The following is a 16,078-nucleotide window of genomic DNA, read 5'->3' on the forward strand; positions in this document are numbered from 1 at the left end:
CAGCAGTCGGGGGTCAATACTGGAGGCAGAGATACCAGCTAAGAAACTATTGTAGTCATCCAGGCATGAGATGATGAGATTGATGACCTAAGGTAACTGTCACGGGGTTGGAAAGGTGGGGAACTGTACTGGAGATGTTACGAAGAGGTCCAACTGACTGGTGAATACAGAAGGAGGACCAGTTTTGAAGAGGAAGTCGATGGAGTCATTTTGGGACACACGGGGTTTATGTAAGGCATTTGATGGTAGTTCTGGAACTCCTGGGAGAAGGAGGTGAGGACTGGAGATACAAATGTGGGAGACATTAGAACTCTGCATCAGGCCCCCTTTTTCTCATTCTCTGCTTTCTTCCTAGGTTATTTATTCCCGGGGCTTTAAATACTGTATCTATATTGATGAATTCAATTTCTAAACTTCCATCTCTATCCCTGACCACCTCACCGAAGTCTATCTAGACTTCTATAACTAGCCATCTACTTAGGATCTCCAGTTGGGTGACTCATACACATCTCAAATTTAACACGTCCAGAACTCAGTTCTTGAAGCAATCCCCAACCCCGCTTGCTCCTCCCCTTATCTTCCAGTCTCAGTGAATGGCACCCACCATCTGCCTAGTTGCTTCAGCCAAAAACCTGAGGGTCAGACACTCTGGTTGTTCCTTCAAGTTGCCTTTGTAAGAATTCCTTCCCCTGCCCATCTCTTTTGAATTTCATTCTATTCTTTAGGCTCTCCTTGAAGTAATCCCAAGGTCATACATTTCCCATGGCTTCACCAACCTCCATCCATCTCCCGACTCATTCATTCAGCAAATATTCATTGAGTACCTTCTAGGTGCTAGAGATTCAGCAGGAACAAGGCAAATAGAGTTGCCACTCTCATGGAGCTTACATTCAAGTGGCATGGAAGAAACATAATGAACAAGCAAACCAATAAATGAAACAACTGCAGATGACAGTAAGTGCTAGGAGAAAGTAAAACAGGAGATGCGATGAGACACTGACCAGGCTCAGGGCCTACTTAGTTGGGATGAACAGGGAAGGCCTCACTGAGGAGCTGACACTGGAGCTGAGACGTGGATGATGAGAGAACATTTTAGGCAAGTTCAAAGACCCTCAGGAGGGAGCAAATTATAGCTGGGAGCATAGCAAACAAGGATGGGATGAGATCAGAGATTTAGGCAAGGGCTCTATCTTACTAGGTCAAAGCAAAGAGCTTAGATGTTATGCAAAGTGTATTCGGAAGTCCTTGGAGGGCTTCAAAGCAGGGAGACTGATATGAGCTGATTTATATATTTAAAAGTGGGCTCTGGCTGTTGTGTGCAGAATGGCCTATGCAAGCAGGGAGACTGGGGAGGAGACTGTTGCAGTGATCTGGGAGAGATGACAGTAGCTTGCATTACAGTGGAGGCCACGGACATGGAGAGAAGTAGAGAGACAGAGTATGTTTATAGGAGAGAGGACTGGTGGAATTTGCTGGATAAGGGATGAGAGATGAGGGAGAGGAAGGAATCAAAGGTACTAGCACAGTACCTAGTAGGTGCTCAATGAATATTTGCTGAATGAATGAGTCAGGATATGGATGGAGGTTGTTGAAGCCATGGGAAATGTATGATTTTAGGATTACTTCAAGAAGAGCCTGAAGAGTAGAATGAGATTCAAAAGAGATGGGCAGGGGAAGGAACGCTTACAAAAGCAACTTGAAGGAACAACTAGGGTGGTAGGAGGAGAAACAGGAAAGTGTGATAGTACAGAAGGCAATCCTGTTTCCCTCTCCAGAAGTAACCAATGCTAACAGATGGGTGGGTAGCCTTCCAAATCATCTTCTATATATTTACATACATTCATAAATGTTTATATTACATGCATATGTAGTTTGGGGTTTTATGTAAATGAACTCATAGTACATGCATTATTCTAGCACTTGGGTTTTTTTAAAAAGAAACAGTTTTGTTGAGCTATAATTCATGTACCATACAATTCACACATTAAAAGTGTACAGTTCAGTGGTTTTTAGTTACATTCACAGATATGTGCAACCACCACCATCGTCAGTTTTTGGAACATTTTCATCACCTCAAAAAGAAACTCTGTACCCTTTAGCTATCACCCCCTTATCCACAATCCCCACCCATAACCCTAAGCAGCCACTAATCTCCTTTCAGTCTGTACAGATTTGCCTATTCTGGACTTTCATATAAATGGAAGTATATAATAGGTGGTCTTTTGTGACTGGCTTGTTTCACTTAGCACACGTTTTTGAGGTTCATCTATGTTATAGCATGAATCAGAACTTCATTCTTTTTATTGCTGAATAATATTCCATTGTACATATAGACCACATTTGGTTTATCTGTTCATCAGTTAGTGGACACTGGGCTGTTTCCACTTTTTAGCTATTATGAGTAATACTCTTCTGAACATTCAAATACAAGTTTCACGTCTCTTGAGTATGTACCAAGGAGTGGAATTGCTGGGTCATATGGTAGCTCTATGTTTGACATTTTGAGGAACTGCCACACTGTTTTCCAAGGTGGCTGCACCATTTTACATTCCCACCAGCAGCCTATAAGGGTTCCAGTTTCTCCACATCTTCACCAACACTTGTTACAATCTATCTTTTTGGTGATTGCCATACTCAGGGGTGTGATATCACTTGCTTTTTAATTTAAGGTGCCTTGAATATTGTTCCACATCAGCACATATAGATTTATTGTGTATATAACTGCTATGTAATATTCCACAGAGACCATGCTTTTCAAGATGATCCTGTCTGTACTGTTATGTTATTTCCTCCCCCCAGGGCTCAGCAGAATGGACATAGAAACAGCAGTGGTTGATGATTGCATTGATCCAAATTTGGAAGTTGTGTGGCAGGTAAGGCAGGAGGATGAGGTGAGAATGGTGTTGATGGTAATGGTGAGAGAGTTCTTGAAGTGAGTTATCAAGCCTGGTGCATAGCATTCCTGTGTAAGTGACAGTGACGAGGAGCTGGAGTGGATGGTATAGCATAGTGGCTGGAACCTTAAAAATAGGGTTTTTGCATGACACTGGAAAGATAGTTTTGTTTTGTTTTGTTTTGCATTTACCCATTTCCTTTGTTGAGTTTTTCTTTCTCTCTTCTAAGGTAAGCTGGGACGAAGTGAGAGAGTGGCATGGACATATATACACTACCAAATGTAAAATAGCTAGCTAGGGGGAAGCAGCCACATAGCACAGGGAGATCAGCTTGGTGCTTTGTGACCACCTAGAGGGGTGGGATAGGGAGGGTGGGAGGGAGATGCAAGAAGGAGGGGATATGGGGATATATGTGTACATATAGCTGATTCACTTTGTTGTACAGAGAAACTAACAACATTGTAAAGCAATTATACTCCAATAAAGATGTTAAAAAAATCTACAAACAATAAATGCTGGAGAAGGTGTGGAGAAAAAAGGGAACCCTTCTGCACTGTTGGTGGGAATGTAAATTGATACAGCCACTATGAATAACAGTATGGAGGTTCCTTAAAAAACTACAAATAGAACTACCACACGACCCAGCAATCCCACTAATGGGCATATACCCTGAGAAAACCATAATTTAAAAAGAGTCATGTACCAAACCATAATTTAAAAAGAGTCATGTACCACAATGTTCATTGCAGCTCTATTTACAATAGCCAGGACATGGAAGCAGCCTAAATGCCCATCGACAGATGAATGGATAAAGAAGATGTGGCACATATAGACAATAGAATATTACTCAGCCATAAAAAGAAACGAAATTGAGTTATTTGTAGTGAGGTGGATGGACCTATAGTCTGTCATACAGAATGAAGTAAGTCAGAAAGAGGAAAACAAGTACTGTATGCTAACACATATATATGGAATCTAAAAAAAAAATAGTTCTGACGAACCTAGGGGCAGGACAGGAATAAAGACGCAGACGTAGGGAATGGACTTGAGGACATGCAGAGAGGGAAGGGTAAGCTGGGAAGAAGTGAGAGAGTGGCATGGACATATATACACTACCAAATGTAAAATAGATAGGTAGTGGGAAGCAGCTGCCTAGCACAGGGAGATCAGCTCGGTGCTTTGTGTCCACCTAGAGGGGTGGGATAGGGAGGGTGGGAGGGAGATGCAAGAGGGAGGGGATATGGGGATATATGTATACATATAGCTGATTCACTTCGTTATACAGCAGCAACTAACACACCATTGTAAAGCAATTATACTCCCATAAAGATGTTAAAAAAAAGATTACATCATTCACTGTTTGTCTTCTTAAACAGATAATTCAGAACATAGTATAACCTTCCTTTGTGACTCAGAATGGCCATTATGACCATCTGCTTTTGCCCTGGACCTTTGAGGCATGTAGGAATATGTCTTTCCCTATTAAATGGGTCCCAGATTTCTGTGCTTTTGAAATTCTATCTCGTTTAGTTTCCAGCTTTACTCTTTTTGGTGTCAGAGGCTGAGATCAGCATATTCTAGGTTTTTCTAATGTACAGGTGTTTGAACAAGGACTGACCCCATACACCTCCTGTGAAGTTCATGGATTTTATGGTGGCAGTTTGACATGCTGTTTAGATGTTTTTTTCTTTTCTAGGTTTGTGGTTATATTATGGCAGAGGTTATGAGAAATCTGATCTCCAGAGAAGTGTTGGTGCTTCTTTAATATGATATAGCTATTTTGGGCTAGTTTTCTAGCATTGAAGGATTTAATGAATAAGTTTGTATTTACCTTACCCACACTCTTTTTAATGGTAGAGATCTGCTCTGTCCAATACAAGTAGCCACTAGGTACATGAAGCTTTTACAATTTAAATATAAATTAATTGAGTAAATCAGTAGTACTAGCCACATTTCAAGTTCTCAGTAGTCACATGTGGCTAGTGGCTACCGTACTGGAGAATGCAGATACACAACATTCCCATCATCACAGAAAGTTCTATTTTTCATCAGTGGTCTAGACTTCGAATCAGTCTCCTCTCAGGTTTCCCCTTTCCAGATTGAAGTCTCATGTTTTCAGCATGTCCTTGTGCAGCAGCCATGTTCCTACTACTCTGCGATACCCCCTGACCTCCTACCCTGATCATGTCACTTGCCCTCTGTCAGTGTATTAGTTCCTGTTGCTGCTATAACAAATTACCACAAACTTCATGGCTTAATACAACACAAATTTATTATCTTACAGTTGTGGAGATTAGAAGTTTAAAATAAGCCATTTGGGGACTTCCCTGGTGGCACAGTGGTTAAGAATCTGCCTGCCATGCAGGGGACACAGGTTCGAGCCCTAGTCCAGGAAGATCCCACATGCCACAGAGCAACTAAGCCCATGCACCACAACTACTGAGCCTGCACTCTAGAGCCCGCGAGCCACAGCTACTGAAGCCTGCACACATGGAGCCCATGTTCCGCAACAAGAGAAGCTATCGCAGTGAGAAGCCCGTGCACCGCAGCAAAGAGTAGTCCCCTGCTCAACGCAATTAGAGAAAGCCTGCATGCAGCAACACAGACCCAACACGGCCATAAATAAATAAATAAATTTATTTTTTAAAAATCAGCCATATTTTAGCTTACAGAAGCCACCTGCATTCCTTGGCTTCTGGCCCCTTCCTCCATCTTCAAAGCCAACGAATAGCATCTTCAAACCTCTCTCTCACTGTCTGACCTCTGCTTCACATTGCCTTCTCTAACTCTGACCATCCTGTCTCTCTTTTATACGGACTCTGTAATTAGAATAGGCCCACCTGGATAATCCACAATAATGTCCCCCTCTTAAATCCTTAACTTAATCACACCTGCAAAGTCCCTTTTACCATGTAAGGTAACATTTCCACAGGTCCCAGGGATTAGGATGTGGACATCTTTGGGGAATCATGATTCAGCTTACCATAACAGGCAGTGTTCTCCAGTGGCATCTTGTTTTCCTTGAGGACCAGTGCTGCACAGAGTATGCCACACACTGATATGCCAAGGTTTTATGCAAAGGAAGGAGAATATTTTAAAATCTTATTTTCTGCCACCATCCTGTCTGGAAATACCAAACTTTGGTTGTTCTGACTCCTCAAAATATGATCCTGTGAGTACAGTGGCACAGGAGTACCTTATAGGCAAGACAGATCCACAGCTGACTCAGCATCCTATCAAGAGTGTTTGCCCCACTGTAACACAGTTGCTCCTTCAGGGCTGATGTCTGCCAGCCTTTCTTAAAAACAAACAACACACACACATACACACAAACAAAACCCCCCAAACTGGGAGCTTGTTATATTAACCAAAGCAAAGCCTCCTGAGTTTCCCTTTGCCAAGGAAAGGGTGGCAGATGAAAGCCTGAGTCATTCCCAGGAGAAGCAGCAGCAGAAGCCAGTGCAAAATTGGTCTTCTACTTCCAGTCTGGACAAGATGGCATAGACTCATTTCTCCTTGCTCCTCCCAGCTAAGTATAATTATGAATCCTAGAAATAATTCAAGAGGCAACCAAAGGAGAATTCTAGAAGATGTAAAGAGGACGGCAGAATGGTTAGGAATTCCAGGACTGGAGGAACACTATGGTAGCCTTATGACTTACTACCCAACAGAAGAAGGCAACCCAGGCCCAGCATTTCCCAGCTCCCAACCTAGCAACAGTGGCTCAGATAGGCTCCTTCTCCCTCTGGTTTGAATGGGAGTCCTGCTGACAACACCAAGTGAGCATGGCAACTCCAGCAAAGGGAGTCTAACAGGGAGCCCCACTGAAAATAAGCAGCCAGGGGAAGTGCTTTCCTTTCTCACCAGACCAGAGACTCCCCTACCCCACCAAAAGATACTGTGCAACCAGGGCACCATCAAGAGGAAATCCCACCACAACAAGTAGTCTGGCTCAGGAAGCCTTTGTCCCCATGGTCTTAAGGATCCCCTCTCCCCAGAAGAGATACCAGGAGGGCATACAGCACTGGCAAGTGTGTGTGTGTGGGGTTCCACCAGAGTAAGCAAAGCCAGGGAAGATTTGTTGTTTCCACAGACTAGAGACTCACTTCCTCCACCTAGAGACATCAGGCAACGCAGCCTGGTAAAGCACCTTCTGCTCCTTCAGGCAACACCAGCAGGGACCAGTGAGGGCCCCATCAGCACCACATTAACCAATCAGACCAAAACTGCACCACAGAGGCTCTGAAAAGTAAATCATCATTGAAATCACAGCCTACAAAAGTAGGTTAGGACTTGTGTGCTAAACCTAAACATTGACTGCCTGCTAAAATAAAAGATTTAAATAGTCTCCTAACATAGTAGCCGAAATGTCCAGAATACAATGAAAAATCACCCATCATACCAAGAACCAGAAAATCACAACTTGAATGAGAAAAGACAATCAGCTGATGTCCAAGATGAATCAGATGTTGGAATGATCTGACAAGGATTTTAATGCAGCATCACAAAAATGCTTCAATAAGCAATTGCAACATCTCTTGAAACAAATGAAAAAAATAGAAAATCTGAGCAAAGGAAAAACAAGTTATACAGAAGAACCAAACAGAAATTATAGAACTGAAGAATACAATAATAGAAATTCAAAACTTGCTATATAGGCTCAGTAGTATAGTGGAGATGACAGATGATAGAATCAGTGAGCTTGAGGATAAACCAATAGAACTTACTCAATCTGAGCAGCAGAGAGAAAATAGACTGGAAAAAAAATAGAGCCTCAGAAACCTGTGGGAAATAGCAAAAGATCCAACATTCATATCAGAGTCCCAGAAAGATACCAAAACCAGACAAAGGCAGTGCAGAAAAGGGAGAAAACTATAGACAAGTATCTCATGAACTTAGAAAAATCTTCAACAAAACATTAGCAAAATGAAACCAACAATGTATAAAAGAATTATACACCATGACCAAGTGGGATTTATTCAAGGTATGCAAGCCTGGTTCAATATTTTAAAAATCAGTCAAGATAGTCTGCCATATCAAAAGGCTAAACAAAAATCATATGCCCATATCAATTGGCACAGAAAAACACATTTGATAAAATTCAACATTTATTTGTGATAAAAACTCTCAGTACACTAGGAATTAGAGGGGAACTTCCTTAACCATGTAAAGAACATCTACAAAAAACATACAGCTAACATTATACTTAATGGTGAAAGACTGAATGCTTTTGCTCTTAAGATTGGAACAAGGCAAGGATGTCTGCTCTTATCACTTCTATTCAACATTGTACTGGAAGTTCTAGACAGTGAAACAAGGCAAGAAAAAGAAATTTTAAAACATACAGGTTAGAAAGAACAAAGTAAAACTGTCTCTATTTGCAGAAAACTTGATCATCTGCATACAAAATCACAAGAAATCTTAAAAAGAAACCTTCTAGAACTAATAATGGAAGTCAGCAAGGCCGTATGATACAAGAGCAACACACAAAAATCCATTACATTTCTATATAGTAACTGGAAATCTAAAAGAAAATAACACCTTTTATAAGTGCTCCAAAGAAAATGAAATATTTAGGTATAAACTAAACAAAACAGGTACAGGATTTGTATGCTGAAAATTACAAAACACCGATGAAAGAACTTAAGACATTAGTAATTTGAGAGACTGACTGTGTTCATAGATTGGAATACTCAATCAACATACTAAGATGTCAGTTCTCCCCAAGTTGATTTATAGGTTAATGAAATCTCTATCAAAACCCAAGCAAGGATTTTTGTAGATATAGATATAGATAGGCTTATTGTAAAATTTCTGTGGAGGGAGTTCCCTGGTGGCCTAGTGGTTAGGATCCTGGGCTTTCACTGCTATGGCCCGGGTTCATCCCTGGTCGGGGAATTGAGATCCCGCAAGCCATGTGGTGTAGCTCCCCCCCCCCCAATTTTTTTTATATGGAAAGGCAAAGGACCTAGAGTAGTTAAAATGATTTTTATAAAGAATAAACTTTTTAAAAGAATAAGCCAGTGTAAAGGCTTACTATATAGCGACAGTAATCAAGCCAGTATGGTAGTAGTGGAAGGGAGACACACAGATAAATGGAACAGAATAGAGAACCCAGAAATAAACTCACACAAATTTGTTCAACTGATTTTTGACAAAGATGTAAAAGCAGTTCAATGGAGGAAGGGTAGCCTTTTCAACAGATAGTGCAGGAGCAATTGACATCCATAGGCAAAATAAGTGAACGTTGACCTAAACATCACACCGTATACAAAGATTAACTCAAAATGGATCACAGACTTAAAGTGTAAAACTATAAAACTTGTAGAAAAGAAGCCCACAGGAGAAAATCTTCATGGTCTAGGGCTCAGCAAAGTGTTCTTAGGCTTGACACCATAAGCATGATCCATAAAAGGAAAAACTATTATTTGGATTTCATCAAAATTACAAAGTTTTGTTCTATGAAAGATCCTATTAATATGAGCTACAGAATGGAAAAATATTTGCAAACTACATATCTGAGAAAAGATTTTTATCTAGAATACATAAAGAACTCTGGAAACTCAAACAATCCTGTTAGAAAATGGGCAAAAGATATGAACAGACGTTTCACTAAAGAGGATATACAGGTGGCAAATAACACATGAAAGGATGTTCAACACCTAAGTCATCAGGAAAGTGCAAATCAAAACCACAGTGAGGTATTACTACACACTTCTCAGAATAGCTAAAATAAAAAAATAGTGACACCAAATGCTGGTGAGGATGCAGAGAAACTGAATCACTCATACATGTATTCTTCAACAGATTAATGGTTAAACTGTAGGACATCCGTGCCATGGAATAGTACTTAGCAATAAAAAGAAATGGGGTATCGGTTCATGTAATAACTTGAATAGATCTCCCAGGAATCCTCCTGAGTGAGAAAAAGCCAGTCTTAAAAGGTTACGTACTATATGATTATTTATATAATACTATTGAAATGACAAAAAACATAGCGATGGGGAACAGGTTAGGGGGTGCCGGGGATTAGGGAATGGGGCAGATGGAAGGTGAGTGTGGCTGCAGAGGAAGAATCCTTTTGGTGATAGTACAGTTCTGATTGTGTCGGTGGATATGTGAACCTACACATGCGATAAAATTGCATACAACTAAATACACAGACACATACAAACAAATGTTTACAAGTAAAGCTGGGGAAATCTGGGCAAGATCAACAGTTTGCAGGAGTGTCAATACCTTGATTGTGACATTATACTACAGTTTGACAAGATGTTACCCCTTCGGGAAACTGGATTAAAGAGTATGTGGTATCTCGCTGCATTATTTCTTACAATTGCATGTGACTCTACAATGATCTCAAAATAAAAAGTTCAATTAAAAAAAAGATGAAGACAAAAAATTGAGCCCTTGAACATTTTGCCAGAAGCTGGGCTAAGGAATCTGCTTCGTTGCACGGGCATGGAACTAGTTGGCCATCTGGCTACAGACTAGATAGTTACAAAGAACAGTGACTCCCCCAGCCTGGGGATGCAGCCCCTTCGGGAGCCTCTGATAATCCAAACAGGTATTGTTCACCTTCTGGAAATTCTCAGTAACCAAATTTAATTGCAAATCACTTCCATGAGAAAGCAAACGTTTGCTACATGTCTTCATATCAGAGGGCCGCACCAGGAAATCAAAATAGGGTATCTCCAACCTGTCCCCACCCTAGCCCTTCTAACATAGGAATCACTGGCCTGATCATTGTTCATGGAGCCAATATGTGAGGGCTGAATGGGCCTGTTAACTCTGTATGGTGAACAGTCGCCACCCCTAACCCTAGTCAGTCAGCCAGCAGGCTCAGACCACAAGAGGAACTCTGAGGGGGAATGAGAAGCTGTGGATGATGGGCTGCAAACCCCATTCCATTGCTTGGCCAGCGCCTCCAAACATATGCTCCGCCGCCTTCTTAGATTCAACACCTTCCTTAGGAGGAGCTCAGAGGGTTTTTATGATCTTTTCCGAAGAGCCCTTTTCATGCCTGTTCTTCAGACCTGGAGCATCTTGAACTTACCACTTGATTTTACAGAGGCGAAACTTGATTTCACAGAGGACTAAACAAACAATGGGAAAAGTGCATTTTCCCTTAATATTAGTTTTTAAGTTAATATATAGAAAAATTGATTTTATTGGTATACAGTTCTATGAATTTCAATACATGTATAGTTTCATGTAATCACCACTACAGTCAGGATACAGACTGTATCTGGATTCATCCCCCCAAGCTCCCTCATGCTGCCCCTTTGTAGTTACACACACAACCCCCGCCCCAAAACCCTGGCAACCACTGATGTGTTCTCCATCACTGTAGTTTGGTCTTTTTTTTTTTTTTTTTTTTTGCGGTATGCGGGCCTCTCACTGCTGTGGCCTCTCCCGTTGCAGAGCACAGGCTCCGGACGCTCAGTCTCAGTGGCCATGGCTCACGGTTCCAGCCGCTCCGCGGCATGTGGGATCTTCCTGGACCGGGGCACGAATCCATGTCTCCTGCATCGGCAGGCGGACTCTCAACCACTGCGCCACCAGGGAAGCCCTGTAGTTTGGTCTTTTTGAGAAAGTCATAGAAATGGAATCATACAGTAGGTAACTTTGAAACTGGCTTCTCTCACTCAGCATCATGTCTTTGGGATTCATCACATCGTTGTATCTCTCGGTAGTTCATTTTAAGATCCCTTTTTACTTAAGAATTGCTCTCCAATTTTGTTGATTAGTCCTCTAAGCAGGCTTTGTAATAGTGCAGCAACAGTGTAATCTGTGTGCAATGAAATCACCTTTGGTCAAATGACTGACAGTTATTAATGTTTCTCTTACCCAGTTCTTAATCTGTTTCTTCTGGCGAAAAAAAAAAGTAGAGAGGCAAGAAGTAGGTAATAATTTCTAAACAAGCATTATAGAGTTCTAAAACTAGAAAGCAGCACCCCTGACTGCCTGAACTGTTCTCAAATCACTTCTCTCACCACTTGAGAAACCTACCAGGACAGCAGTGGCCAGTGGACTTCTAGACATATGCTTCTTGCCCAGGAACTTCCGTGTGATTCTAGAACCAGTCCCATGCACAGGAATGAGTACAATTGCCTAGAAGGTAACGTTTTAAGGATGCCTTGTTTGTTGCTGTCTTATCTACCTAGTAAGTCAACACTAAGTAAAAGCTCTGAAACCCAATTCAATAAAAGAGTGTTTATGAATCCAGTGTACTTAACTAAGGAGAAAGGCACCTTCTGATCGAAGGAGAGCTTTCCTTTTTATTCAGTTTCCCCTTCTTTTGTGTTTATAGCCTTTTATCCTTCTCCCCAAAGGCAGGCCACTCTTGAAGTCCTACCTGTAAAAGGAACTTGACTGCCAAGTATCGGAGACTTCAGGTGGTGGGTGAATCGAGTCCAGTTCCTGTGAGGGAGGGGAGTCAGTCTCGGTGGCTGGGCTTACCCTGGCACTGAGGGCAGTAGGACAACCCTTGCATGCTGCATTTAGGAAGCAAACGCCCCTTCTGCCCCGGGGTGAACCAGGGCCCTGGTCTTCTTCACCAGTGTTATTTTACAACTTCCTGCCACACACAGACACGTACAATTAATGAGGTAACGGTCGGTGTGTCTGCCAGTAACATAGCTCATTTCTGTTAATTAGCCATTGGCCAACAGTTAGTAAACTGGTAGACTGTGCTTGAGTTGACACATTTTCAATCTGATGGTTCATAAAAGAGACAGCTGCTTATTTTATGTATAGGTAAGTGGCTCTTAGGGCATCAAAAGGATGTTTCAAACAGCAAAGGAATAATCAAAAGTGCAGTTTATCATCTTGATTTGTAACAAATTCAAACCATATAATGACAGCAGCCCGTGGTTAAATAAGCGGAGCAACAGATGGACGGCAGAGACACTGGGGCAGGCACAGTGGCCTTCCTGAGGGCTTCTGGCCACGGCCCCTGGGCTCCAAGCAGGTGAGCTGAGGTGTGGCCCAGGGAGTGGGAGAACTGAGCAGTAAGATAGTCCAAACCTTTGCAAAGTAATAGTCACAGAGGAAGTGCTTTCTGAGAAATAACAGAAATAAAGTGCACCTAGGAAGCTAGTTAAATGTTTGAGACTCGAATGCGAATGGGAAAGAAATGCATCTTTAGAGCTGGTGCAATCGGAGCCTTTCATGTTGAGGCATGAACATTTTCAACCTCCCCTACATTTTTGTTCATCTGATTTTCCACTTCAGTTGTTCATTCTCTATACCCTGCCCGCCTGTGGGACTGCACGCTAATTATCTCGTGGTGGTGAGGTTCCAGGCGTGTGTGATTGATTCATGGTCCTGGGTCTGATATAAATGAACAGGTTAATTTCTTGGCCATTGCTTTTACCTCTATCCCTGGCCACTCGGGCACAAATGAAAGCCATTTGGTCACAAGAGGGTGAGAGGGTGTAGAAGAGAGTGAATAATCCCATCCTCGACCCTGGAAAAAGAACTGAAAGGATATGATTTACACACAAATCAGTTCTACCATCCTTTTGTAGAAACGACAGCATGCTCTTTCCTCACAATCCCACTCTTAAAGTATTTTTAAACTTCAGAATAGGAGTGACGAACCTAGGCGTTGACACTGGTAAATTGTTCCTAGCTGGCAGTGTGGGAGAAGGTGGGCAGGGCACACTGTCCCTAGTCTAATTTCCCCCCCATGAAGTTCTGAAAGTTTGGTAGGAATAGTTGGTGAACTGAGAACAGTAAACACCCTTTCTTTTACATGTATTAAAATATTCTTAATGCTTATGACAACTGTGAGGGGTGTTATGAAGAGAGGAAAATATTCACTATCTCCTGAAAAGTTAGCAGGGATAGGGAGTAGATCTTGATGTTTTCTCCTTTATTTTTAAATTTTTATTTTATATTGGAGTAGGAAATCTTGATTTGACCAGAGAAAAAAAGTGGTTTGAGTTTTCCACTTCTGAGCCATTGATTTGATCTCAAGGGAACACAGCCTTACTGTTGCACAGCTGGGTGCTGACATTATTTTTTATTTATTTATCTATCTTTAAGTGACTGTGAATTCTTTTTTTAAATTTATTTTTGGCTGCATTGGGTCTTCATTGCTGTGAGCGGGCTTTCTCTAGTTGCAGCGAGCGGGGGCTACTCTTCGTTGTGGTGTGTGGGCTTCTCATTGCGGTGGCTTCTCTTGTTGCGGAGCACAGGCTCTAGGCGTGTGGGCTTCAGTAGTTGCAGCATGCGGCCTCAGTAGTTGCAGCACGAGGGCCCTAGAGCACGTGGGCTCAGTAGTTGCAGTGTGCGGGCTCTAGGGCATGCGGGCTCCAGTAGTTGTGGTGCACGGGCTCAGAAGTTGTGGCTCGCGGGCTCTAGAGTGTAGGCTCAGTAGTTGTGGGGCACGGGCTTAGCTGGTCCACGGCATATGGGATCTTCCCGGACCAGGGATCAAACCCATGTCCCCTGCACCGGCAGGCAGATTCTTAACCACTGCGCCACCAGGGAAGTCCCTGGGCACTGGCATTAGTAGCAAAAGGCCAATCATATTTTTTTTCCTTTTGACTCTCCTTTTCTTTTACTTATCATATTTTGTGATTGTCCACATTCTTCAGATTTTTTTCCTGTTATCAGGAGCTTGAAAAAGAATGTGGTCAGCTTCTACCCATTTGTATTAATGTAGGAGAGCATTAATACAGCTACAAGAGAAGTAGAGATAAACCAGAAGTCAAAGAATCAGAGTGTTCCAACCGGAGGAGCCATAGAAACAACTGAGGCCAGCCCTTCACTTTTACACACAGGGAGACTGAGACCCAGAGAGCGAAGGTAGCAGCTCTCATGATTCCCATTCCTGTCCTCTTTCCAGAACGTGATATGTGACTTTATTGCTATATACTTTCCTTTCGAATTATGATTTGTAAAAGTTATTAGTTGCATTCCTGGGGCACGAAGCCAATTAGGTGTTAAGAAGGGATCCAGAGCCATACAATAGTAGGAAAAGCTAGACCCAAACTAAATATTCACCCTGGATGATCAGATCTGGAGTCGACCCTTGCTTGCATTAAGTGTTGGCATTCTCCTGGGTTCTGCCCTTGGCCCTCTTTTCTTCTCTTCAGAGCAGCTCCACAGTTAGGGTTGGTCTGTATGACAAATATAAGACTGAGTCGGAATTGAAAAGCTACAACTGCAGTTCTTAGGATGTTCCACCTATCTCAGCAGATAATGTATCCCTTCTTCAGTTCAACACCCGCCTTTTCACCTGTTCCTCTCTTCACAATTCTTTGCTTTTCCCTTATGCCCTGCTGCATTTGTAACCACAACAAAACCTCTGTTTTGTTTTGATAAAAAGAAAAATCTTTTCAACCTGTGTCCCCCCCTCCGCTATTCCCTTGTCATCCAAGCCTCTTGAAAGAATGGTCCGTACTTGATGTTCTCAATCCTTCCTTTTCATTCACCCCAATGCCAAACTCAATGAACAACTTTTGGTCTTTAAGGACTCTTGCTCTGCAGCATTTAACACAGCTCAACCATTCGCCTACTTGAAACTCTCTTTTCCTTGGTTTTTCTTCTCCAGATTCTCCTACTCCTCTGTTCCTCAAGGATCTTAGTTGATGGTAGTTATATCTTGGGTTCACACCCAGCTTAAATCTCCTTTACTGCAATACTTCCCAACCTGTCATCTCTCAGGAAGGGATGGTAAAGCCGGAGACACAGCCAGTGGGCCTAGGGACGGCTATCTAATGGGAAGTGGACACCGTATCTGCGGAAGTCCATTCTCTCCCCCAGGAATGCGGTGAGATGGAGGAAGTGGACCGCAGGGAACCAGGCTGAGAGGTGGCACAGGCTCAGGGGCTGATGCTACCATTGTGGCTGTGGGAGTGGATGAGTGACTAGAAGATACTGCCAGGCAGAGGAACAGGTGTGGGAGATAAAAGCAACACTCCCGGGCTTCCCTGGTGGCGCAGTGGTTGAGAGTCCGCCTGCCGATGCAGGGGACGAGGGTTTGTGCCCCAGTCCGGGAAGATCCCACAGACCGGGGAGCGGCTGGGCCTGTGAGCCGTGGCCGCTGAGCCTGCGTGTCTGGAACCTGTGCTCCACAGCGGGAGAGGCCACAACAGTGAGAGGCCCGCGTACTGCAAAAAAAAAAAAAAAAAAAAAAAGCAACACTCCCTGAGAACCAAGGAAGAGATCAT

The 16,078-nt window shown here is 42.6% G+C and overlaps 1 long non-coding RNA gene across 6 annotated transcripts in view; it reads left to right on the forward strand.

Annotated features, from left to right (window-relative positions):
* Nucleotides 1-16,078, forward strand: part of LOC309796047 — a 65,549-nt gene that overhangs the window by 32,853 nt on the left and 16,618 nt on the right. For 5 of the 6 annotated variants that reach the window (XR_014292410.1, XR_014292411.1, XR_014292412.1 and 2 more), the window contains one exon: nt 2,800-2,873. This is a non-coding gene — a long non-coding RNA (uncharacterized lncRNA). Of the gene's footprint in view, nt 1-2,799; nt 2,874-5,178; nt 5,683-16,078 lie in introns of those variants that run through there. The other variant, XR_014292415.1, reaches the window with a different exon arrangement.

The sequence above is a fragment of the Mesoplodon mirus genome, assembly GCF_964341445.2.
Source record: "Mesoplodon mirus genome assembly, chromosome: X".
NCBI lineage: Eukaryota > Metazoa > Chordata > Mammalia > Artiodactyla > Ziphiidae > Mesoplodon > Mesoplodon mirus.